The sequence below is a fragment of the Neolamprologus multifasciatus genome, chromosome 22 (genome assembly GCF_963576455.1).
Source record: "Neolamprologus multifasciatus chromosome 22, fNeoMul1.2, whole genome shotgun sequence".
Classification (NCBI taxonomy): Eukaryota; Metazoa; Chordata; class Actinopteri; order Cichliformes; family Cichlidae; genus Neolamprologus; species Neolamprologus multifasciatus.
In genome coordinates this window covers 4,473,424-4,498,655 of record NC_140459.1, presented here as the reverse complement: position 1 = coordinate 4,498,655, position 25,232 = coordinate 4,473,424, and the positions used below count along the sequence as shown (strand labels likewise).

At 41.1% G+C, this 25,232-nt stretch overlaps 1 protein-coding gene and 1 long non-coding RNA gene across 2 annotated transcripts in view; one reads left to right on the top strand and one right to left on the bottom strand.

Moving 5' to 3' along the window:
• Positions 1–2,907: 2,907 nt before the first annotated feature.
• Positions 2,908–23,485, bottom strand: LOC146492688 (uncharacterized). Its single transcript, XR_014871895.1, has 2 exons — positions 23,372–23,485; positions 2,908–7,053 (listed from the first exon to the last, which is right to left on the bottom strand). It is a non-coding gene; the product is annotated as an uncharacterized LOC146492688 (long non-coding RNA).
• The window catches only part of cacng7a (calcium channel, voltage-dependent, gamma subunit 7a), a 58,420-nt gene continuing 54,313 nt past the window's right edge, over positions 21,126–25,232 (top strand). The window contains exons 1-2 of the mRNA XM_085148375.1: positions 21,126–22,384; positions 22,636–23,073. The gene's annotated coding sequence lies outside the window, so the exon portion shown is untranslated. The remainder of the gene's footprint in view (positions 22,385–22,635; positions 23,074–25,232) is intronic.

Here is a 25,232-nt window from a genome sequence, read left to right as displayed (position 1 = left end):
AGGACAAAGGTCACTCTTTCGAGGATGCCAATGTTCACATTTTGGACAGAGAGGACAGATGGTTTGAAAGAGGAGTGAAAGAAGCCATCTATGTCCACTGTGAGCGACCATCTTTGAACAGAGGCGGTGGTTTACGACACCAACTCTCTGCCATCTATAATCCAGTTTTGAGATCCCTTCCCAGACGCCTTAACGCCCACTCACACCCTGGGCCATCTGACCTCAGGAATTCGCATGATAAGGTGGGGCCAGGTTTCACAATGAAATCACCCGAAACTCTGGCTGATTGGGACCCACACCCAGTTCCACACCTTGGCTCAGGCGATTAGAGGATCATCAGGGGGTCCTTTTGTCCCTCTGTGGGGGGACACTCCCACTAGGGTTATATCTGGGACTCTCCACCAATTGACCTTAGAACTGAAGAAGCCTCTCGGATGAAGGTGAAACGTCTTCAAGTAACTTAAAGAAGTCCAGACGCTTTTCTTTGCAAGCTCCTTTGACAATCTCAAGTAATATTCTATTCTAGTACGGAGCCCCGCAGGGGACATGGGAGAAAAAAAAATTAAGACGGACTTTTGCGAGATCTCGCAAAAGTTTTAGCCGCATTCTTCGGACGCTGGCTCGAAGCCGACCGGGCGGTCGAGGCACGATGTGGTGAAAGCGGTGTTCCTCCCGGCTGTAGTGGGTCTCGACCTCCCATTAGCGCGAAGCTAATTCCTCCCGTTAGCTTCGAGCTAATGGGAAGAATGCGGCTAAAACTTTTGCGAGATCTCGCAGTTTGTTTTGCGAGATCCCGAGTTTGTTTTGCGAGATTTCGCAAAAGTCCGTCTTAATTTTTTTTTCTCCCATGTCCCCTGCGGGGCTCCGTAATTCTAGTATTCTATATAATGTAAAATTGCATTTTCTACTGTTTATCAGGGTCCAAGTCACAGAGTCAGCAGTCTAAGCAGAGCCACGCTGACCTCACTCTCCCCAGTCATGGCTGCCATCTCTTCAGGGGGTGTACCAAAGCTTTCCTAAGAAAGCTGAGTGTCATGGGCTGGGTCATGTGACCCAGTGTTTGAGTTTTGTGTATTTTTGTATCCATTTTTGATCGAGTTAATTTCTAGGTGGCTATTTAGTCCTTTATTTCTTAGTTGTTTCTGTCATCTCCCCCTGTACTCAGTCTCCCTGATTCGTGCGTCTACCTGTCATGTTTCATGTCTGTGTGGTTATGTTAAGTTCATGTCATGATTTATCTTCATGTCTCTGGGTTTCCTGTTTTATTTTGAAAGAGTCTGGTGTTCTTTGGCTGTATCCCAATTCAGGGTCTGCAGCCTCAAAGTACGCAGCCTCAACGATCCTCAAGGGCCGCGTACTCAAAGACCGCTAAGGCCGGAAGTGCGAGGCTTGTGAAATGGGACGGTCTAGCCTCCGTCGCGCTGCCCAGGTTGCCTAGCAACCATGATACTAACAGCTGGAAACGTTTCATACAGCTTTGTTTGACAGAAATGAAGGAGAAAATTTGTTCATTTGTTTGTTTGTTTCTACATGAGCTTTGATCATTCTCTGTCAGATTAAGCTCAGCTATTGAACAGCGTATATTTTAAAGTAAAGGCTTTAAAACCAAGTTAGTACAAACGTCACTAATGTCACATGACTTTGCCGACATGTGGCCAACAGTAATGTTTTCATGTTCTTCGTTATTAAACATTTGCACATAAATAAGTGACATAATATTCAGTACTTACTTAAAGTTTACTCTTCGGGCGCCCCTCATCCGCCGTTTTTTTCGGCAAAATTATCCACACCCACCGCCGCGCTATGCATTCTGGGATATGTTGGGCCATGAAGTCTACACCGCCACGTCCTTGAAATTCAGGGAAATGAAGGACGCATTTGAGGGCCGCATTTCGAGCAGCCTTCGAATTGGGACAGCCTTCGTCGCGTCGCTGTGACGTAATCGGCCTTAAAATGCGGCCTTTAAGGCTGCAGACCCTGAATTGGGATACAGCCTTTGTTCACTGCATTTAGCTTTACTCTCCCCTGTGCTGTAATTGTGTTTCATTCTAGTCAGCTGTGTCCTCATGTGTCTCCACTTCCCCTGATCACCTCATGTGTGTATTTAGTCCTCAGTCTTGCTGTGTTCAGTGTCACGTCGTCTGTGTTCTCACCTCCATGTTTTCACGGTCAGTCTTTGCAGTGATCATCATAGTCTCTGAGTCGTCTTAGTTTGTCACAGTATTAGTTATAGTCTAGTTTAGTCATGCTATCCCTGCTTTGTTTGTACACTTTGTCTTCAGCCATAATAAAGGCTCACTTTCTGTTAAGTTCACTCACGTCTACTCACTTGTGTACGCACCTGGGTCCATCACACACACCACCACACGGCCTGTCTCCGCAGACCATCACACTGAGAGCCAAGTGTTCTGTCTCTGCTCAAGGTCTCCTCCCTATATGCCCAGAACACCTCACCATCCTCTGGCTGGCTCTTTTCGATGTGGAGGAACAGTTGCTCTACTCTAAGTTTGAGCCAAATTGTCACCCTAACAATGAGCCCAGACATCTTTCAGAAGACCCTCGCTCTGCCAGTAGTTTCTGTGATCTTACTCTTCACATCAATTCAGTTCAGTTTTATTTGTATAGCGTCAAATCCCAACTTTATATTGTTAGGTAAAGAAAGAGAAAACCACAATAATGAGATGACCCCCTTTGAGCAAGTTCTTGGTGACAGTGGGAAGGAAAACCTCCCTTTACACAGGAAGAAATCTTTGGCAGAGCCAGGTTAATGGAGGGCATACCATCTGATGCGACCAGTTGGAGGTGACAGGACAAAAGGCACACTCTGGAAGAGAGGCAGAGATTAACTATAATGTTTTAATGCACTTTAAATGTACCAACAGTTTTTGGTCATGGCAGGAACATGCAAGGCAAGGCAAGTTTATTTGTATAGCACAATTCAACAACAAGGTGATTCAAAGTGCTTTACAGAGACATTAGAAACAAAAACAAATAAAAAGCATGATTTAAAATTGATTAAAGCAAGCAAGCAAACAAACTAATTAACAAACAAACAAACAAAACAGTATATAAAATCAGAACAGATAAAATCAAAACAGATAAAATCAGTAGTTAAAATGTAAGTTTTGAAATTTAAGCTTAAGTGTGGATTTGGTGCTTTATTCAAATGCAGCTGAGAACAGGTGAGTCTTCAACCTGGATTTAAATAAACTGAGTGTTTCAGCTGATCTGAGGCTTTCTGGGAGTTTGTTCCAGATATAAGGAACATAAAAGCTGAATGCAGCTTCTCCGTGTCTGGTTCTGACTCTGGGAACTGATAAAAGACCGGATCCAGATGACCTGAGGGATCTGGAAGGTTCATACTGGGTCAGGAGGTCACTGATGTATTTTGGTCCTAAACCATTCAGAGCTTTATAGACCAGCATCAGAACTTTAAAGTCTATCCTCTGACGGACAGGCAGCCAGTGTAAAGACCTCAAATCAAATAAACTGACAGTTTCACCTTCATCCTCAGGTCGCTCAGCACTACCACCTGTGAGAAGTAAAGTTCCATTCATGTATCCAAGTACCCTCTCCTCTTATGTAATCTCAGTTTTCAGCACTAATTTCTGGTAAAATGCATGAAAAATGATAGTCCCCTCTTGAAATGGTGAATCGGGGACATTTAACCCACATCACATCAGTAAATGTTGTTCCTTAAATGCTGTTAAGACCTTAAATGAACTCTCCTTTTAGTTTGTGCACCACTGCTCTTTGATCTTGCTATTTTTCTTTTTTTAGTGTTGCATCTTTTACTTCTGGAACAAGAATGTTCCCCCAATTTAACATCACCATCAATCACACACCTTTGTCAAAGTTTTGTAGGTGGAACTTGCACAACTTAGAATTAACATTTATTTCACCTACGATGGGCGTAAACTTAATTAGTACTTATTATGCTAATTCTAGAGCAATTAATTGTTAGAGCATACTCAAACTAATAAAGATTCAGATACACCCACTAATATGCATCGTTTATGCATGTTTTGACACTGTGTTCTTCTACATACTCCAATCCTACAGTCTAAAAGTATTTAGCTAATATTACTGTATAACAATGCTTTTGCATTAAAACCATTGTGTGTGTGCACGTCTCCCTGCAAGCACTACACTGCAGAACTATACTGCTGTTCTTCTTATCAGCCCTCTTCTCTCCTCCTGCCAGTTCTCTTCATTTCATTGTTTTTCCGACTGCTGTTTGAAGACGCTGACCTTCCTGTTTAAGACCGTTGAAGCAGCAAAATCACTCTGTTTCTCCTTCAGTCAATCTTCCTCTGTCATCCCAGTCTCCCATCATCGTGTCTGTCGGTCCTTTAGCTTAGCCCATTTCACTTTGTTTGCCAGAGCTCATAAAGTAGAGCAGATAAGCGTTTGTTGCTTTAAGAACTTTTAAGCCACATTAGTTTTCATTGTTGTTGTGATGGATTTATCTAAAGGCAGAAGCGAGACAAAAGGTATTGATTCTCCAAAAGATTTGCAGTGTGACACTTGGGAGTGCTCAAGATGTGAAAGATATATATCCATCCATCCATCCATCTTCATCCGCTTATCCGGGGCCGGGTCGCGGGGGCAGCAGCCTAAGCAGAGAAGCCCAGACCTCCCTCTCCCCAGCCACCTCCTCCAGCTTATCCGGGGGGACACCAAGGCGTTCCCAGGCCAGCCGAGAGATATAATCTCTCCAGCGTGTCCTGGGTCTGCCCCGGGGCCTCCTCCCGGTGGGACATGCCTGGAACACCTCACCCAGGAGGCGCCCAGGAGGCATCCTTGTCAGATGCCCGAACCACCTCAGCTGGCTCCTTTCGATGTGGAGCAGCGGCTCTACTCTGAGCCCCTCCCAGATGGCCGAACTTCTCACCCTATCTCTAAGGGAGAGGCCAGCCACCCTTCGGAGGAAGCTCATTTCTGCCGCTTGTATCCGCGATCTCGTTCTTTCGGTCACTACCCACAGCTCGTGGCCATAGGTGAGGGTAGGGACGTAGATCGACCGGTAAACTCTTCACCACGACGGACCGGTGCAGCGTCTGCATCACTGCGGCCGCAGCCCCAATCCGTCTGTCGATCTCCGGCTCCCTTCTCCCATCACTCGCGAACAAGACCCCGAGATACTTGAACTCCTCCACTTGGGGCAGGAACTCATCCCCGACCCGGAGTGGGCACTCCACCCTTTTCCGGCTGAGAACCATGGCCTCAGATTTGGAGGTGCTGATCCTCGATATATATGTTTTGGAAAATGTTTTTTAGAAAAATTAACCCTTGACCTCTGTCACCTTTGCACACCTGGTCTGGTCTGTTTCCCTGTCTTTGCTCCTGCTTTTCTCATCTGTGTACTTATTTCCACTTTCTGTTTTATTTACTGTAGATGATTGCTTTTCTTGTTCCTTGTCCCTCCCTTTGTTCCTCCCTACAAGATTTAAAAACAGTTTTTACCACCAAGCCATACGACACCTCAACCACAACACTTAAACACACACACACACTCCACAGGACGCACTCAGAAGCTACCCTGCAGCTTCACAAGTACTCTGTTTAATCTGCACTGGTCACTTCACTTTATTGTTATTGATATTTATATTTAAAAGTGCAAAACTGTAATTTTCTGCTGCTCATTCCTGTGCAATATCCCATCTGCCCTCCCGTCATATTTCTTTTCAATATTTTCTTATTTAATCACTAGTGTACATATATTTATATTTATAGATACATATATATTTAGTCATCTTTTCTCTTTTACCACGTCTCTCTAATATTTTGCTCTTTACTATTTTTTTATTATTTTATTTTATTATATTTTCTTCTACTGTACCATGCTGCTGAGTGACTGCTGCTCGTCAAACACATTTCATTGCAATGTTGACCCTGTGCTAACTTGCATATGACAAATAAAACTGAAAACTGAAACTTGCCTCACCTTGATTGTTTTCACTTCTGCTTCTGCTGAATTGAATTCAAAATCCTGCTCCTCACATACAAGGTCTTAAATAATCAGGCCCCATCTTATCTTAATGACCTTGTAGTACCATATCACCCTATTAGAGCACTTCGCTCTCGCTCTGCAGGCCTACTTGTTGTTCCTAGAGTATTTAAAAGTAGAATGGGAGGCAGAGCCTTCAGTTTTCAGGCCCCTCTTCTGTGGAACCAGCTTCCAGTTTGGATTCAGGAGACAGACACTATCTCTACTTTTAAGATTAGGCTTCAAACTTTCCTTTTTGCTAAAGCATATAGTTAGGGCTGGACCAGGTGACCCTGAATCCTCCCTTAGTTATGCTGCAATAGATGTAGGCTGCCGGGGGATTCCCATGATGCATTGAGTTTTTCCTTTCCAGTCACCTTTCTCACTCACTATGTATTAACAGACCTCTCTGTGTTGAATCATATCTGTTATTAACCTCTGTCTCTCTTCCACAGCATGTCTTTATCCTGTTTTCCTTCTCTCACCCCAACCAATCACAGCAGATGGCCCCGCCCCTCCCTGAGCCTGGTTCTGCCGGAGGTTTCTTCCTGTTAAAAGGGAGTTTTTCCTTCCCACTGTCGCCAAAGTGCTTGCTCATAGGGGGTCATATGATTGTTGGGTTTTTCTCTGTATCTATGAAGCGCCTTGAGGCGACTTTTGTTGTGATTTGGCGCTATATAAATAAAATTGAATTGAATTGAATTGAATTGCTTGAGTCTCACCTGTGTTTTGTTTGTCATGGTACATGAACTGGTCATTATATAGAGACTTTCTACTCAGTTTGTGGACTCAAAGCGAATGAGACTTGCTACTAGAGGTCTCATTCACACACACACCTTCATACAGTTCTTGGGCGACTGGTTTCTCAGTCATGTGACACGTGTACTTGTCTCTGTGAAAATAGCCTCCTCTCCTGCTCTGTCTTAAAAGCAATTTCAAATTACACCCGGTCTCACAAAGGATACTAGGAGCGATTCATCAAATCAGGCTTGTTCTTGTTTCTTCCGGTCCATTCTTTCTGATGACCCCTTTATCCAAAATGGAGTTGCTGGGGTCTGTGCCATCTGTCATAGCATGAGAAGTAGGGTACATCTCAAACAGGTCATGAGTTCAAAGACAACCACTGTCGCATATCCACACCCACAGGCAATTTCGAACTACCGATTAACCTGAAAAGCACATTTTTGGGCTGTGGGAGGAAACCAGAGACCACACAGGTAGAACTGATCAGCTAACATCCTGTTCTCAGTTTTATATTTGCCTTAGTTCATCTCCGTCTCTTAGTTCAACCTGAGTGTTGACTAATAAACTCATAAATTGCGTGTTTGCATTTTGTATTCGTGTTGTGTTTTTATCCCAGTGTTTTGTTAAACATTTTCTTTTCTTTTCCTCCTTCCTGCTGTTCGTTTCTCTGCTCCGACTGCTTCTCATCAGCCTCCTCTTGTCTTCGCAACACTCCTACTTTCTTTCTTTGATGATAATCTTTGTTAATCTTTTACTGATTTTGTTTCCTCCCTCTCTCTTCATCCTTTCCTCTTTCCTTTGTCTTCTTCATTCTTTCATCTTGCTTTCTTTCTCTCTGTTTTTCCAAACCTTTCTTCCTCACTTCCCTCATTACTGTCTTTCTCTTTTCTTTTCTTCATTCTCCTTTTTCTCCTCTCCCTACTTATTTTTCCTCCTTTTTATCCTCCCTTCCTTCTCCCCTTCCTTTCTTCATGACATCAACGCCTCCTTCACCGACTGTCAGACCTCTCTTCTTATTTAAATACTGTTTGGTAATCTCTCCATGCCTGCTTCCTTCCCTCCATCCTTCACCTCATGTTATTTTTCCTGGTGGAATTTCTCTGAAATCACTGTTGTCACAGCAACCACATAATGACTTTGAAAGTATTCAAAACAAGCTTTCACACAAGCAAAAGGTGCACATTTCCAGGCAGCTTTACTACAGTTCTACGATTCACGATTCTTCCTACGCGTACTATAAATGTAGCATTGGACACTGTGTTTACCTTTGTGATTAACCAGCTGGAGTTATGTTTAGGTTTGTTCTGATCAATGTGAATATATAGCTTTGAAATGTTCCACTTTATCTCCATGAAATTAACAGATTTGTCTGCCTGCTTTTTGTTGCTGGGCAGGTTGCAGCAACTTTTTAAAACCTTGAATGGGCCTAAATGGCCACTAGCTGCTCCTAAAATTGGGATTGAAAAGTATCTTCAGACTAAATCAGTCAGCAGTGTTGGGAAGGTTACTTTTTAAATGTATTCCATTACAGATTACAGAATACATGCCCCAAAATGTATTCTGTAACGTATTCCGTTACGTTACTCAATGAGAGTAACGTATTCTGAATACTTTGGATTACTTAATATATTATCATGCTGTTTACAACTACATGAATGTACTATTGCTGTGATTTATTGCTGTTACTGAAGGTCCGCGGCTCCGAACCGTAGTAAAGGGACCTCTGGCTAATACGGTGGGTTCTGTGTCGGCTCGTAGCCTAAAACTAGCTTTACTTTGTTGTCTGGGTCATCTTTGCTAGCAGAGACAGAGAGAGGCGTTGAAAGGCTGCTCCAACAGAACTTATTGTTTCAGAGGAAAACACGAACACGGTGTACAGTCGAGTCTTAATAGCTTACTTACAACTGGGCTCGTCAGGCTCTCTTCTTGGCTGCAGTGGTTATTATTATATTTACATGCTTCCAGCTCCCGTTTTTGCTCGATGACAGCTCGTACTTTTCCTTTTTCTCCCTCCCTCGCTCACAGACACATAACGTGTATGGCAGTCCATTCTCCCTGCAGCACGGACTACACTGCCTATGATGCTACATTCTTTAGAGCTACATCGGTAGCATTCTGCCTATTAGCTTAGCACAACAACAACAGGCGCTCTCTCACCCAGGAAACACGCAGAGAGAGAGCGTCACCCTGTAACCATGGCAACCGTAACGCTGCCGCCTGGAACAGCAGAACGTAGCTGTCAAACAAAACCCAAACAGTCCTGACCCGCCACAATATGAAACAGGGAAGTACCGCCGTGTAATCCATTTATTTCAACAAAGTAACTGTATTCTAAATACCACCTTTTTAAACGGTAACTGTAACGGAATACAGTTACTCATATTTTGTATTTTAAATACGTAACGGCGGTACATGTATTCCGTTACTCCCCAACACTGTCAGTCAGTGAATGTGTTGTAAAGGTCAATGACAGTAAAAGGCTAAAAATCTTTTTAGTATGGCAAAGTTGTCTAAATGTTTATATGTTCCAAAATGAGAAACATATAAAAAACAATGTGTATGTCCAGTAAGGCCATTTTCTCTCTCATCAGGAGAGAAACTGTAATATAAGTAATAACGTACACAGAGTAAAATCCTGGTTTGTTTTCTTTTACCTGAGTATTCTGAAATACTGAATGTATGAACACATGCTAAAGCTACACTGCAAAGCTGGGCGGTTTAACACAAGGATGTAATTCATTTTGTTCCACTTGAATAGTCTTGAAGAGTCTTATCACCCCGGGTGCATGCTAATGCCACGTGCAGGCAGTCAAACACATGTGCCCATACAGTAAACATGAATGTAAATGCATGCACGAATGCAAATGCAGTGCACGGAGAACAGCGCGTGCACTGGCTGACTACATGTATATACGGGCGTGAGCACATGCCTGCTTGAGTCATTTGACATTTACTGAGCTCGTACCAATATTAAAGTGGAGCTGTGGTCCTGTCGCATCTTTGTTTTGGATGTGAAAATTTAATTATCCAAGTACCACAAAATGATGTCCTACAAAATTAAGTGAAAATGGCCCAGAAGTGTCAGTGATGACACATTCATGCTTAGATGAATAGTTAATGCTCATAATTCCTGTTAATTCCAAGGGGAGTGTGAGCTATTTATGTTTTTGTTTTTTTCAGTGCGCCACACAAATAAAGTCCTGAAGGATCAGGCGTCATTGCAACAGAGGACCTTGCTTTTCTAGAGTTTCTAAGGGAGATAATCTTTAGTTAGGCCCTTCTCCTGTGGAACCAGCTCCCAGTTTGACTGACAGACACCCTCTAGTCTCTACTTTTGAGGTTTCAAACTTTCCTTTGTGATTCTTACACAATTGTAAATGTTGAGATATTGTGTAAAATGTAAATATAAGTAGGTAAACCATTTATCATCATCAAAATCTAACAATTTTCCACTTTGCCTCAGTCTGTTCTAAATAGTCTGAGACACCAGCATTTCTTCTTCTTTGCATGATTGAGCTTTTATCTGTGTACATTTGTCGGTGGCATGATGAACCATGTTCACAGACAGCAGATCATGGATATCCAGTACTGATTGTTGGCTTTCTCCTTTGTGCACAAAGATTTCTCCAGATTCCTGCAATCTTTTGATTATGTCATGCAACCTAATGGCGTTGCATTAAATGGCGTTTTGTTTTAACGCTTTGGAGAGGCAAAGCATGCAGAAGTTGCAATACCAGCAGGGGGCGATAATATATTTAAAGCCAAGAATTTGCTAGTGACCACAAAGGGTATGAAGTATATTCCAGGGTCCTTCTATGCCACAAACAATTAAGCTAGGTGGCTAATATGTATTTCCAACACGTTCTCACTCCCAAAGCGTAACATTTTAGGCTAGGTGACAAATCATCAACATATTACGTTTTCGGCTACCCACCACGTTCCTAAATGACGACCTCAGAAAAATGAGGAAATATGAGAACCATATGGACTCAATCTACACATGTTCGCTCTTTTTCTTCAAATCGCTTAGAAACACGCTATTTAACATCATTAAAGTCCTGGTTAAGATCAAGAAAAAGGTTATGGTTAGGGCTAGGGATAAGGTTAGGTTTAGGGCTGGAATACAGGGCTGGAACGTCTATTACCGCGGGAGCGTCATTGCACTGGATTTCGCCCATAACCCGCCACTTACCATAAGAACGCCGAAGGTCTCCTTTCGCGTTCCTCAGGAACGCCGCGGGACGTGACAAAACGTCGGCATGTTACGCCTCGGGAGTGAGAACGGGCTCGTATTTGCATGTGAATGTGTTAATAATATCTCTTTAAACACTTTCTCATGATTAGTTTCATGTTGGTTTGAAATAAAATATCTCCCTGTACTGTTACTGCAACTTCTGCATGCATGTGCATTGCACACCTTGGAGGGGCAAATCATGAAATGAACCCAGAGGTCAGACGTGTCTGTTACACGCTTTGTGGTGATACTGGGTTGCATTATGTGCTATACACAAGTTGTTGTAGACTGGTGAACCTCTGGTTTTCTATTTATACTCATCCATGGTACTGCTTTTTTCCCAATTAGCCAAATTAGCTGTAAAATGTTCCTACAGTTATTTCTTTTTGGTCCCACTTACTTTGGCTGCCTTTTTTGCCCCTGTCCCAATTTTAAAGGGTTTGTGTTTTGTCCACTGTCCTGTCCTTTTTTCTTGTCTCTTTCTCTTCACTCCCAAACAATCCTGGCAGATGGCTGCCCTCCCTGACTTTGTTTTGCCAGAGGTCTCGTTCTATTGAAAGGGAATTCTTTCTCATCACCCTCGCCAAATGCTTGCTCATGGGGATCATCGGATAATTCGGGGTTCTCATTCTAATGTTGTTAAGCTTCCACATCACATGACGAAGCACCTTCAGCTCATTATTTCTTTAAACTGCCAATATATTAATGAGATTAATGAGTCGATTACATATGGGATGCAATATATGATTACTGCGGTTTGGCCAACAGAATCAGAGAAGAGAGAAACCGGTAATAACAGATTTCAAAACTAATCAGGCAACAATTGAAAAATGAATTTTGCACTGCTGGAAGGTGCGACTAGCATACAGATCAATCTAATATATGTAATGAGCATAACCTTGAAACTTGCTGTCCAACCAGTCAATTTTCCAAACAGCTGTCCCTTTAAATATTTGATTAGTGAGTGCAAGTAAACTCTTTTTTTTACTCTTTAATGAGATGGTAAATAAAGCAGGAAACTATCTCACCAGCGCAGATCAGCTCATATTTATCTTCCAAATAAAAAAAGCATTTTTTATTGCAGTTCTTAAATAAACATAAAATACCCTGCAATAAAAAAGGAAAGTAAAGATGAAGGAGCTTATTGTCTTCCATTACGACACAAGTGTCTGCAGTCCATTGATGCAGAAATCCTGCATTCAGTGTTATAGCGCACATGTGTCGATCTATACAGCTGGCTATATATAGCTCTGCTTGTGTATTGGATTTCCTTGGGAGGGAGCTAAAAATAGAATTAATGGTGAGAAAGAGGGGGCGAGATGGACCCCGAAGGAATAAGGCGAACACAGATGGATAAAAGTAGGAGGGGAAAGAGGATCCATATGGATTCTGGCTAATGTACTCGCTATGCAGTCTCTCCTTCCCTGCCAAGTTTTACCGCTGGTGCATTTCTGTTTGAATTCAGTTAAATTACTAAAGAGTTTCATTTCACATGACACCTTTTCTCGATTTTCTACCACAAATGGTTTGTATACTATCCAAACAATTCTTGCAGTGGGAGTGCTATATGTCACAGTTAATAAACCTTTAAAAAAAATGGGGGCAGGGTTACATATGTGGATCACTGCCCACTTATCCCTTTAGCATCTTGGTGCCATGGGAGTTTTCCTTCAGTTACTCCTCAGTGGAGCTCTTAAAGGATGCCTCGGGCTGCAGTAGTAGATTTCCACGTCCACTGGGACATTTTTACAAGCTGTGTTAAGCAGAAGCTTGTGTGCAGTGCTGATCGAGCTGCCTGTGCTGCTGATGCACCGAAGCCTCCGTTCTGCCGGCCGAGGTAGTAAAAGCATGAACATCAGGCTGATTTGCATTCAGAACATGTGGTAGTCCTACCATAGCATAGCTTTCATATAAGGTGTTTAGTGTTGGCTTTAAAGGATTTATATTGTTTGTTATGGATTATTTTTTAAGAAGACGTGACTTTCTAAAACCATGGGCTACGATTTCATTGTAATCCTAGTGCTCAATTCTGCTTCATGACTCAGATCCAAGTTTTTTGTGAAATAAATATGAAAACAAATGTTAGTTTTTACTGATGCTTTAAAGTGATGTGCACTAAGGACCACTTTTAACTATATCTGCAGAGGTCTCACAATAAAAATGTTTGGGGCGGACAAGTGATACCTTGCAAGAAATCGCGCCCATATCTGATTTAGCGCTGCATGTGGAAGTGACACAAATCAGAACTGAAAGGATAGGATTCCTTATGCTGTTTACACTATCATAGCAGACCTAGCAAATGGGCTCTGCAGAGAACAACATGATTTTGCAAAGTGTTTCACACTGTCATGGATAACATGGATGAGGTGTTCAAACCTTGGGGATGATGATTTTTATACCCCGTCGTATAAACACCTTTATCATTTTTCCAAATCTGATAAAGGAAATTAAATGCGGAGATGTTGAACTTTTGTGGCGCATTAATAAATAAAAATGAGAAACTAAATGCAACACATGACAAAAAGTTCTCTTGACCTCTTTGGGACTGGAGTATCAAACTTAAAAAAAAAAACACATTTTAAGATGTAGACTCATCTTAAAATGTTTTATATTTCAAATGTTTAATTTATCATGACAACAACAAGCAATAATTTAAACAAACTGGAGGCCCGAGGTCTCGATAAGTTTTATATATGTCTTTGTCAGGGTTCCTGGATCGTTGACCCAGTATTTTCAGTTCATGGTCATTGTTTATCCTCTGTACGTTCCACTTCCTGTTTTGTGTTAGCGTTACTCTGTGTGCATTATGTTCTAGTTCTTATTCCATGCATCGTTAGTGCAATTGTGTTCAGCTGCTCACTCACCTGTCACCTATCGGTCATTGTTCAGCCAGTGTATTTAAGTCCTCAGTTCTCTCCTGGTCGGCGTCGCGTCATTGACGTTGTCACTGCTGTCTATGCTCCATGTTTGCCTTCCAAGTGCAGATCAGTCAGCCATCTCCTGTTTTCGTCATTCGTCCCTCACAATAAACACCCTGAATCTTCACCGTGAGTCCTGCGTTTGAGTCCTCTTCTCCACTCAGCAACCCCTGACAGTCTTGATTAAATGTTGCCAGTTTTTATCAGGAATTCTGAACTTCTGACTGCTTACAAATCATATCAATAATTAGATGAAACAATATATCTTTTTACATTTGGTAGGCAATCGCTTATCATATATATACTAACAGCTCCTTCTATGACTCTGTGGTGGCATCTGTCATTTTTTACAGTGTTGTATGTTGGAGCAGCAGTTTATCGGCAGCTGAGAGGAGGAGGTTGGATAAACTCATCAGGAAGGCCAGCTCTGTTCTGGGATGCACCCTGGACCCAGTGCAGGTGGTGGGAGACAGAAGGACTCTGGCCAAAATAACATCTCTGATGGACAGAGTCTCCCACCCCATGCATGTAGATGTTGCTGAACTGCAGAGCTGCTTCAGTGACAGACTGCTGCATCCTCGATGCATGAAGGAGCGTTTCCGCAGGTCCTTCCTCCCTGCAGCTGTCAGACTGTACAATCAGAACTGCTCCCAACAAACACAGATGTTTACATCAATGCTGTAACTGCAATAAGTTAATTAATTAACCAATTCGCACTACAACCTGGTTTGCCTCTTACCTGTAGTTATTTTTATTTAATTTAATAACTGTACAGTACTCTGTTTATAGTAACCACTGTCCTTAATGTAAATATGTAAGAAAAACTGTGTATGTTTCTGTTCTATGTCCTGTGTACTGTTTGTTTGTATATTTGTCTTTTTGGCTGCTGTTACAACCAAATTTCCCCTTGTGGGACAATTAAAGGATTATTCTATTCTATTCTATTCTAGCTTCCTGTTGCTATTGGTTATTTTCTGTTCAGAGAGGTGTTCAGTTGCCTCGTTCATGTAATATTTGAGATTTTAATGGGATTGGATCAATAATCATATTGATCGTAATTATCCACTTTAGGATTTTCTCTGAGCTGACAGCATCCTCTTCTGAACTATCACCCTATATGTTAAAATAGACTTTTGTCCCTCAGATGGGAGATTGGTATTGCTGCTTTCTTTACCTTTACAAAAGAAAGCATAATGACTGGTTATCATGAGACTACTGAACACAGGTAAAGGATGAGCTATAAAAGTCTTGAACACAACAGTTTACCTTTCACTTCATTTTCCAGATTTGCTGTTTGCTGAGCATCGCAGTGAAACTGTGACATCGTCTGCACTCTGAAACTGTAAAACTGCAGCATAGCATGATGGCTGCATCTGTAGTTATTTTTTCCCTGTTTGACTCGGGACCAGTTGGTCTGACTCGGGAATAACCAGTTAACTAGGCCATGCGCTCCCTCGCTATTACTATGTTTGTGATAATGAGTCATACATTACACCATAAATGGCATGAGGTTCCTTAACCCTCTGCTGTTCTTAATATAAAGAAACTGAGTTCACTTCATACTGTATTTATATGTAGCTGAATTTTCCCCTTAAATAAAATAAAAGTGCAGCATTTTGCAGGTAAAAAGAAAGTACACAAATGAAAAACCCAATCTGGTCCTTAGCAGGTGTCAAAATGAGGAAAATACATCCTCGGGTGAACTAAAAAAGAAAACATGACATGTTACTGTACACAGTGCATTCAGATCATAACTCTGATTGCAAAAGCTGCCAAGTAAGACACTAAAATACACGTAAAAATCCAAAAATGCAGAATCAGTGTGTGAAAAGCCAAGAACACCCTTACTGCTTCCATGGGAATTAAGAGGGTAAGTAGCAGCCAGGTGCTCTTAATCAGATGCAAATCGACAAGTGTGAGCACCTCTATGAAAGCAGAAGCTTTGAGTGTTTGTTTGTCTGAAGCGTTCAGGTGTGTTTTAGCACAATGGAAAGGAGGAAAGACATTGACGATAATCTCTATGAAGCTGCCCGTCAGTGTGGGATGGGTAAAGCCATCTCCAAACAATCTGAGCTCAATCATTACACAATGAGAAAGATTACAACTGCAAAACATCCAAGGTGGTTGTCAGCATCCCAGCAAAGTCACCCCAAGGTCAGATTGTGCCATGCTCAGAGAAATTCCTAAGAGCTAAATCTCAGACTTTACAGGCCTCATTTACAATATTAAATGTTAAAGTTCACAATAATAAAATTAGAAAACGACTGATCAAGTAGGGCTTATTTGGAAGGATTGCAAGGAAAAAGCCTCTTCTAAAAAGTATGTAGCCACAGTTTGCAAAGTTTCATCTTCATTTTCATATTGTTTTGCCTGGTTGCAGTAAAATGTGAAGTGCCGTCCCCCTTAACGTGTGTAACGTGAGTCCCTGCTGCGCTTATCCTGTCACCCACTTACAATCATTCAATTTTATAGTTTTAAACGTATTTAATGAAGTAGAGTTTAATTCTTTTTAGGTGTTACTGTTATATGTTCAATTTTGTTTTGCATTAACATTAAACCCTTGTGAACTGGCTGCATGCCTATGGCTCCATCCTACTGAAGTGGGTCACATATAGACTAATTTACTCTTTTTCTTCCCCTTCTCTCTTTTTTTAACACTGAATTTTATATTGAATTTTATATTGAATACTTAGTTTTAGTTTTAGTAGTTTTTAGTCATAGTATCATCGTCATATTGTCACTTCAAGGTGGGAGTGATCCGTTTTTGGCTGAACTCTTTTTCATGGTTTTATGTAATTTAGTGTTGTAAATTTGTTTGTGTATTGTGAATGTAAAAACCCGACGAGTTAAAAATTAGCCTGTGTTAGACTCAATAGGCATCCCACATCTAACTTTCTCAACTCAATCAACAAAGTATTTTTGGTCAAGCCAGGTAAACGTCACTGTCAACAACATAGTCGTGAACAGAGATGGGCAGTAACGCCTTACTGTAATCCGATTACTTTTTTCAAGTAACGAGTAAAGTAAGGGATTACTATTGCAAAAACGGTAATTAGATTACCGTTACTTTCCCGTAGGAACGCTGCGTTACTGCGTTACTAAAACTGTGATTTTTTTGCGAGAATGTCTCATGACAGTGACGTAAGTGAGTGCGACGTTCGTGACAACAGCTGTGTGCAGATCAACAATGGATCATATATCGAGTGCAGAGAGAGTATGAGCGTGCAGCGTTTAAAGCGTGGAAGTACTGACCTTACTTTGAGTTTGATTCCATAAAAAGTGATAAAAACATTAGTGTCCGTTGTGCGTGGGAAGAAAACTTCTTTTTACAGCAATTAAAAAAACCCTAAACTTCCGAGCAAGCACCGAGTAGCTACGACGTAATGGGAAACTCACAGAGAAACTCGCGGATTCTTCCACTGACCGCTGCACACCTGCACCAGGGTAAACCTCCGCCTACCCCACTCCTGCTTTACAGGTGAAAATAGAGCAACAGGACCGCTAGTCTTTGACTTTATTTATTTTCTGCTGTGTTTTACTTGCATCTATTTGAAAGACTGAGTGTAAACACACAAAAAAAATATTTTATGTGCTGCAATGTGCAGAAAATACGTTTAAATATTAAACAAATTTCTTCCAGTCAGAGAATGTTGCATATAATTAAATTTTTGTTTGATGCATAAAGTTAAAAGATTAAAACTAATAAAACAAGTTTTAAAAAGAGACTTTTCCATTTGATTACATTTTGTATGATGGATTATGTAGAAAAAGTAGAATTGGGCTGAAAGATCTATCGCTTTATCACCTGTTCAGGTTGTAAATCGTGTTTTTAAAAAGTAACTAAGTAACTAAGTAATTAATTACTTTTGAAAATAAGCAATCAGTAAAGTAACAGGATTACTTTTTGGGGGAAATAATCAGTAATTAGTTACTGATTACTTTTTCAAGTAACTTGACCAACACTGGTCGTGAATACAATATTGTGTTTTCTAAAAAGAAAATTAGACACGGCTTATAATACGAAGTTTTTACCCTATTGAAAAACACCAACAAATTATTAATAAAAATAAAAAAACAAAAATAAACAAACAAGCAAAAGTAGAAACTGAAACCACTTTCCCCTGAGCTTTCACAGCTTGTCAGCCGAGGATAAGAAGTTTTGAGTTTCCCCTGAGAATGGGACTAATGGAAGCAGACTGCTTTTCCTGTAAAGTTTGGATATTTACAGGACATCCGTCTGAGGTGGGAACAATCCATTTTTGGCTAAACTCAGCAGTTTTTGTCTTCTTTTGGAGTGATTAATGTGAAATGTGTGCGTGTAGGGTGTTGACTGTAAAAAGTCAGCATGCAGTGAATAACGTTATTACCTTTGTAACCTACAGAAAGCACACAGAGCATGTCAGATCTGATCAAGCTCTTGTTTCACTTGAAACGGTGATGATAAATATATTCAGGCATAGACATTTATAACAATTAGTTTTCCTCATGGTATTTGCCACTTCAGCTGGGTGTCATCAAAGAAGTCCCCGTGTTCATCTAAGCTGCATTAATCTCACGGGAATTATTATTTGATCATCAAAGTAAAAGCTGCGCTGCAAACATGTATGATCAGCAAATGTGTATGATGTAAAACTCTCCCTCTGCCCCTCAGTCAACTATCAACTCAAGGCTCAACCTTGCAACTCTAATAACAAAGATAGAAAAATAAAAAGATAATCTTGGTTCTTTGTGTTGTGTTTTTTGTTTGTTTGTTTATTTATTTGTTTATTTCTTGGTTTCACTTTTTCAGTTGAATGTGGATACATTGATATCATATTGTAAAAAAAAAAGATAGAAATTGTGACTTTTTTAACCTTCAACACAATGAGATGGTCAACAAATGTTTCCGATGAGAAAAACAGCAAATCTCACTGAGCATCATTAGTTTAGAATACTTTGACTACTGTTACAGTAGGTGAAGGTTTTGTTGTTATGCTCAGTTGATTACAGAATATGCATACATATCTTGGGGTACAAAGAGTGACCGCCTCTGTGCGAGTGGTTCATGTTTGCAGGTGGGATGAATTCCTACACATGTATTCATGTACTTACACACATGCAGACACACAGACTCACACACACACACAGGATGAGTCATAGATCAGCACAGTCTACTGTATCAGTCTGTAGATCGCCAGGGGCTGACAGGATCACTCATCCATGAAACAGGCTATGGAGGCATAGCGTGCACATACACCAACGCACAATATCACATGTACGTTCACAGGTAGACACATGCACACTATTCGTTTTGTGACTTTGTCTCTCTAAACATTACACTGAAAGCACGCTTACAATATTAAACCAATCTGACAACATTTTTGATGATTTTTAGCAATTTAAATCTATCAACGCAGAGAATGTTAGACCTACATTCTCATCCTGTGCTTTGTGTATCATTTGATCCAAACCAACCCTTGTTTAATACAAAACAACATCTGCTATGAAATATTAGTAGTTTATACTTCTTTTATGATGCCCAGCTGTACCATCTCAACTACTCATTTAGGTCCTAATCGCATAGGCCGAATCACAAGGCTATTCTAAGACCAGGTGTGAGTGGTTGTTGTAGGTTGGTTGCTGTTGTTATGTGAAATTAGTCACAGAGATACACACAGTGTTGTAATTTGACCCTCTTTTTGCTTTGGTTGATAGCACATCGTTGCAGTGGCACGTAGTTTGTATGGATGATAACACCTCATCTGCAAACACTTGCCAACTACTCACTAAGTGGTAATGAAAATGAAGCACAGGAAAGGGAGAGTTTGTTCATGAGTACTTTTTCACAGTTGAAACTAATACCTTTGAAAAACCACAACTTTTACTTTGAAATGAAACATTCTCACTTTCCAGTTTGTGCTGCACTTCTCACGCTGTCACAGCTGCTCTGTTTTGTTATCGAGTGTTTGCAGACAAGTCTTCCATGCAAAGTGCAGGTGACTGTGGCAATCTGCTAGCAACCAAAGCAATCAAAAGGAGCTTCTCATTGCAACATCCTCAGGGCTAATTTCATGTAGCAACAGCAACCACTCACAACCGGTGAGGGAATACTCATTTTCCCCTAGCAACCTGTGGTTGCCAGGTGGTCACAACCAAAATAATTACCTTCTTTGTGGCATAGCTCACCAAGTGACAGTCGGCGATTTCCCAAACTGATTGGAAATACACATTTTTCCCTTGAGTGGTTGCAGGGACGTCACTGACGGGTCTCTAAGCCTTAGCCAGACATGCGGTGTCAGGAATCCGTCTCTTTTGTCTTTTGCAGTTTGATGAAATCATTTTAATGGAAATTTTAAAAGGAAATAATGAAAATGGATACAGTTGAGCCTTTAAATCAAAGGTCTTCTTAATATTCTGTTTAGGCTTTAACATTGCTCAAAGTAATACCAGACGATTTTGCAATTAGTGCGCTTGTAATTAACCCAGCTTTATTACCACTCTCTCCCTCCCTTTTATCCTCATCAGTCATTTTCTCGTCCTTTAGAGCACAGCAGGCAGTGCAGCAGTTATTTAGATGGTGTTTGAAAAATACCTTTTTGGAAGTGTGAAATCTAAGAGAATTTTAATTCCTTTTAATATTCGATGATGCAGTTATTATTGATTATACTGCGATTATTAATGAAATTCTCTAATGTAACCAAGCAACAACCTTTGGGGCTGAAAAATGAACCCAAAGCAGACGTGTCAAAAATTGAATTTCCTTGAATGGCCGTTTGAGGGTGACAACAAAAGCGAGTCAGTGCCCATAGACGTGCATGTTAAAATCCCAAACTGCAGAGCAGAAATAAACACGGGGCAGCTTCAAGTCAGGTTTGAAAAACTGTTTTGGTCTTTTTAGCTTTTTTCCCTCCTTTCTGACAATTGTATGCTGAGAAATTTCTTTAATGATTCACCCATTTAGATTATATTGGAGTTTAAACCTTTTCATTGTCAGGTATAACACCACTTTGACAGCTGGGTGGTGACACGATCAACTGTAGTCACTTCCTCCCTTTAGTTCAAGTGTTCAAGTGACTGAACTGGAAATCTTGACATTTAATTGCATTTTTAAATGTCGTTATCTGACAACTAATTTTGCCTTACTGTGAGATTAATTGCATTTACAGACCATCTATTAAACCTGTTATTGACTTTCACTACTATGCCGATGACACTGTGCAGTTGTTGAAGCAAATAATTTTATTTGCATATTGCTTAGGACCAGTGTTGGGGAGTAACGGAATACATGTACCGCCGTTACGTATTTAAAATACAAAATATGAGTAACTGTATTCCGTTACAGTTACCGTTTAAAAAGGTGGTATTTAGAATACAGTTACTTTGTTGAAATAAATGGATTGCACGGTGGTACTTCCGTGTTTCATATTGTGGCGGGTCAGGACTGTTTGGGTTTTGTTTGACAGCTACGTTCTGTTGTTCCAGGTGGCAGCGTTACGGTTGCCATGGTTACACGGTGACGCTCTCTCTCTGCTTGTTTCCTGGGTGAGAGAGCGCCTGTTGTTGTTGTGCTAAGCTAATAGGCAGAATGCTACAGGTATAGCTCTAAAGAATGTAGCATCATAGGCATTGTAGTCCGTGCTGCAGGGAGAATGGACTGCCATACACGTTATGTGTCTGTGAGCGAGGGAGGGAGAAAAAGGAAAAGTACGAGCTGTCATCGAGCAGAAACGGGAGCTGGAAGCATGTAAATATAATAATAACCACTGCAGCCAAGAAGAGAGCCTGACGAGCCCAGTTGTAAGTAAGCTATTAAGACTCGACTGTACACCGTGTCCGTGTTTTCCTCCAAAAACAATAAGTTCCGTTGGAGCAGCCTTTCAACGCCTCTCTCTGTCTCTGCTAGCAAAGTTGACCCAGACAACAAAGTAAAGCTAGTTTTCAGCTACGAGCCGACACAGAACCCACCGTATTAGTCAGAGGTCCCTTTACTACGGTTCGGAGCCGCGGACCTTCAGTAACAGTAATAAATCACAGCAATAGTACATTCATGTAGTTGTAAACAGCATGATAATATATTAAGTAATCCAAAGTATTCAGAATACGTTACTCTCATTGAGTAACGTAACGGAATACGTTACAGAATACATTTTGGGGCATGTATTCTGTATTCTGTAATGGAATACATTTTAAAAGTAACCTTCCCAACACTGCTTAGGACTAATAGCATGTACCTGCACATGTTAGATGGATTTTGCTAGCTGGCAACATAGGGCTTTACCCTCTCAAATATGGCCAATTAAGGGGCTAAGCTACATGGGCATTTTGAGATGTTTTGGTGCTCCATTAATTACACAATGCAAAACTGGTTGCGCTTATGAGTCACGATACAAGTGTGCTGCCAAATGATGATCTGATGCTGATTGTTTTTGTTTGTTTGTCTGTTTGTATAAAACTATCTTGTAATAGCAGCCAGCAGGCATCGGGGAATACTGGCCCCAATATTCAGGCATTTATTTCAATGTAAGTGTTCCTACTTTGATGGTTCAGCTAACTTGATGTTTTCCAAGATAATGGCCTTTTTGATTTTTCCGACTTTTAAGAAACTAAAACTGTTCCTGAAGAGAACCATGTAGGTTCCACGTGCCATTAATCACTCATTTTCATTTGTTAGTATGCAGACAAGATTAATGCAGGCCCACAGTATGTTTGGCTGTTTTGTTCATTAATGGCCACTAATTGTTGGTGTATGTTTGAATCATTTCTGTTTTCAGTGTACATAATGTGTCCTCAATCGCAGCCAGCGCGCTCCTGGGCCATGCTGCCTTTTGTGCGTGTTCGCGTGAGCCTCATTCTCCCTCCAGCCTACATCACTGTAACCCCACCAACACCAACACCCTTCACACACACACACCAGTCCCACCTCCCTATACCCGAACTACAGTGAAGCCAATTCAAGCGATTCTCCGCAGTGCTGAAGAGCAGAGTGAAGTAAAGACGGAGAAGAAGGGGGAGGAGTGAGAGAGGGGGCAGCACAGAGAGGAGAAGAGGGGAGATTCGGGGGAACACGGGATAGAGAGGCAGAGCGTGTGCGTATCGAGAGCAGTGAAGAGAGAGACAGAGATAAGGGGGAACCTGCCAGTTTGGTACCCAGGCTTCCCAGTGCGCACAGATCTCGGCTGCACCGTCCGACCAGCTCTCATCTCTGCAGGGTGAGTAGCTTCAGCTTCTGCTGTCTTTTCAAACCGCGCCTTCATTTTATTCGTGTATCTCTCATTTCTTTCACGCCACTCAAACCACCTCGTTTTCGCATCTGTTTTAAAGCCGCTCACACTTTTTGGGCTCGCCCCAGCGACCCCCGTGTCTTTGGATGCGCTCGTCAGGACTTTAGTTTCGGCTACATGGATGACAGATCATGCTCGTGCCCACGACTGTCTTGGTGAAACATTTTTATTCCGCTAAAAAAAAAAAGCCAAGGATGTTGTATAAGAGAGAGATCTTTGTGCTCACCTCAGGTTGAGGAGGGAAGATGTGTTCTGTTGACAGCTGCTGATGAGCGTGTTTGCACGGCTGATTCCTCGCCTGTTCGTGCAGGAATGTTACTGTGCCGTGATTACCGTGGTGCACTTGGAAGGAGCGCGCTGTGAAATTGTACAGTCTGAATACAGTCTGGTGAGCAACACAGTAAAGCCGCTTGGCTTCGGCGCGTGGAGGAGAGGAAAAGGGGAGGCGGGGAGGCAAAGTGTGTGAGGTAGATGCGATCGTGTGTCTGTATGTGTGCGTGTGTCAGAGAGGGAGGGGATGTGTGCACACGTTTGCGTGTTTATGTGTATGTGCTCTAAAGAACTCTTGGCTGCTTCTTGGGGAACCCATCCTGTGATACTGTTCCAGCAGACTGCAGCACTTCTTATTGGGTCTCGCGCTCTCTCCTGACTTACCTGTGGATAACGTGCGCGCGCGTGCCGTTGTGAAGGAAAAAGGTAAAAATGTAGAGAAAATGTTATTTGAAGTCTGCATTTTGTCTTTTACGGTTAAGCTTCTTTGCAAATATGTCCGTTTTAATTTGACACGGTATCAGAATATTTTTACAAACGTAAAAAAGGCAAATTTGTAGAAATAAGTTCATGCTAATCTCTACAACATGAATTATTCATCTTCTTGATGGTTTGGCAAAGAGTTTGTATTAGCTCTTGCGGTGTGTAGGATGCGAAGTAGCGATGGAAAATTCCACGGCTACAATTTGCAAGCGCTCAAGGCACGAAACATTTAGGATGGTGATTTTTTTAAGTGTTTTCAGTTACTCATTAGGTCCCAGTGATAGATAGAGTTAGCAATGTGGGTGGTTCTAATGGAAACTCAAATTGGCATTAAATTGGGTGTAATTTTGGTTGATAAGCCATAAGAGAAGTGGTCGGTTTTAATTAAAACTGAGGTGACAACGTGAACTCCACAACCTGAAATCTGCATCACTCAGAATTCCAGAAAATTAATATTTCCGTGTGAGAGACATATTTTCTCTGCAGGCTGAGAGAAAGCGCAGCCAGAATTTGTGGTTTCTCAATTGCACAAATCAGAAAGGCTTTAATTTCTAACAGGACCCATAAGGAAAAGATATATATAAATCTTATAAAGGTTTTATCTGTCTTGTATGAAACTTGTGTGAAAAGCATACAACAGTGAAAACACATATAAGATCCCTTGAAAAATTATATAATGAAACTTGTATGTTTTGTATACTTACTAAAAAAAAATATGAAAGTAATGAGAAAGTGGCCACTTTCATGAGTAAATCATATATGTTTTTACTATTTCTTTTCCATATGGGGAGGCTCTAATGGAACCAAGTTTGTCTCAGCATGTCCATCCAGCCCCAGGAACTCACTTCATGTTAGTATAATAAAAAATAATCTGTGTAAGACTTATCACAACAGTGATAGAAAGTCCTTTTCAAAAAACAAAAAGCTAATAAAAAACTAAATGACAAACTTTCAAGTTCCATGGATAAATTATGAATTCAGTTGTTGTATAATATTAAAATGGATCTATGTAGGGCTCAAGTGCAACACTGAGAATAAAATATCTGAAAATAGGTAAACACACCTTTAGATAGAAAGATAAGAAAATTCATTCTAAAGCTGCCTGACATAAATACCAGCCTTCTTTGAATTAGCATGTTCCTGCAGGTGTCACAGAGAGAAATAAAACAGTTTCTAAGTTAGCAACATTGTACTAGTTTAGGAGGCTGTCACAAATTTGTTTCACCAGTTCAGTATCTGACCAATTATGGAGTACGGTCACAACCACCCCCACCCTTCTGTACCTCACGTATGCTTTGGAATAGTGGACAAAGAAAATTTCTGGTGTAACCGGT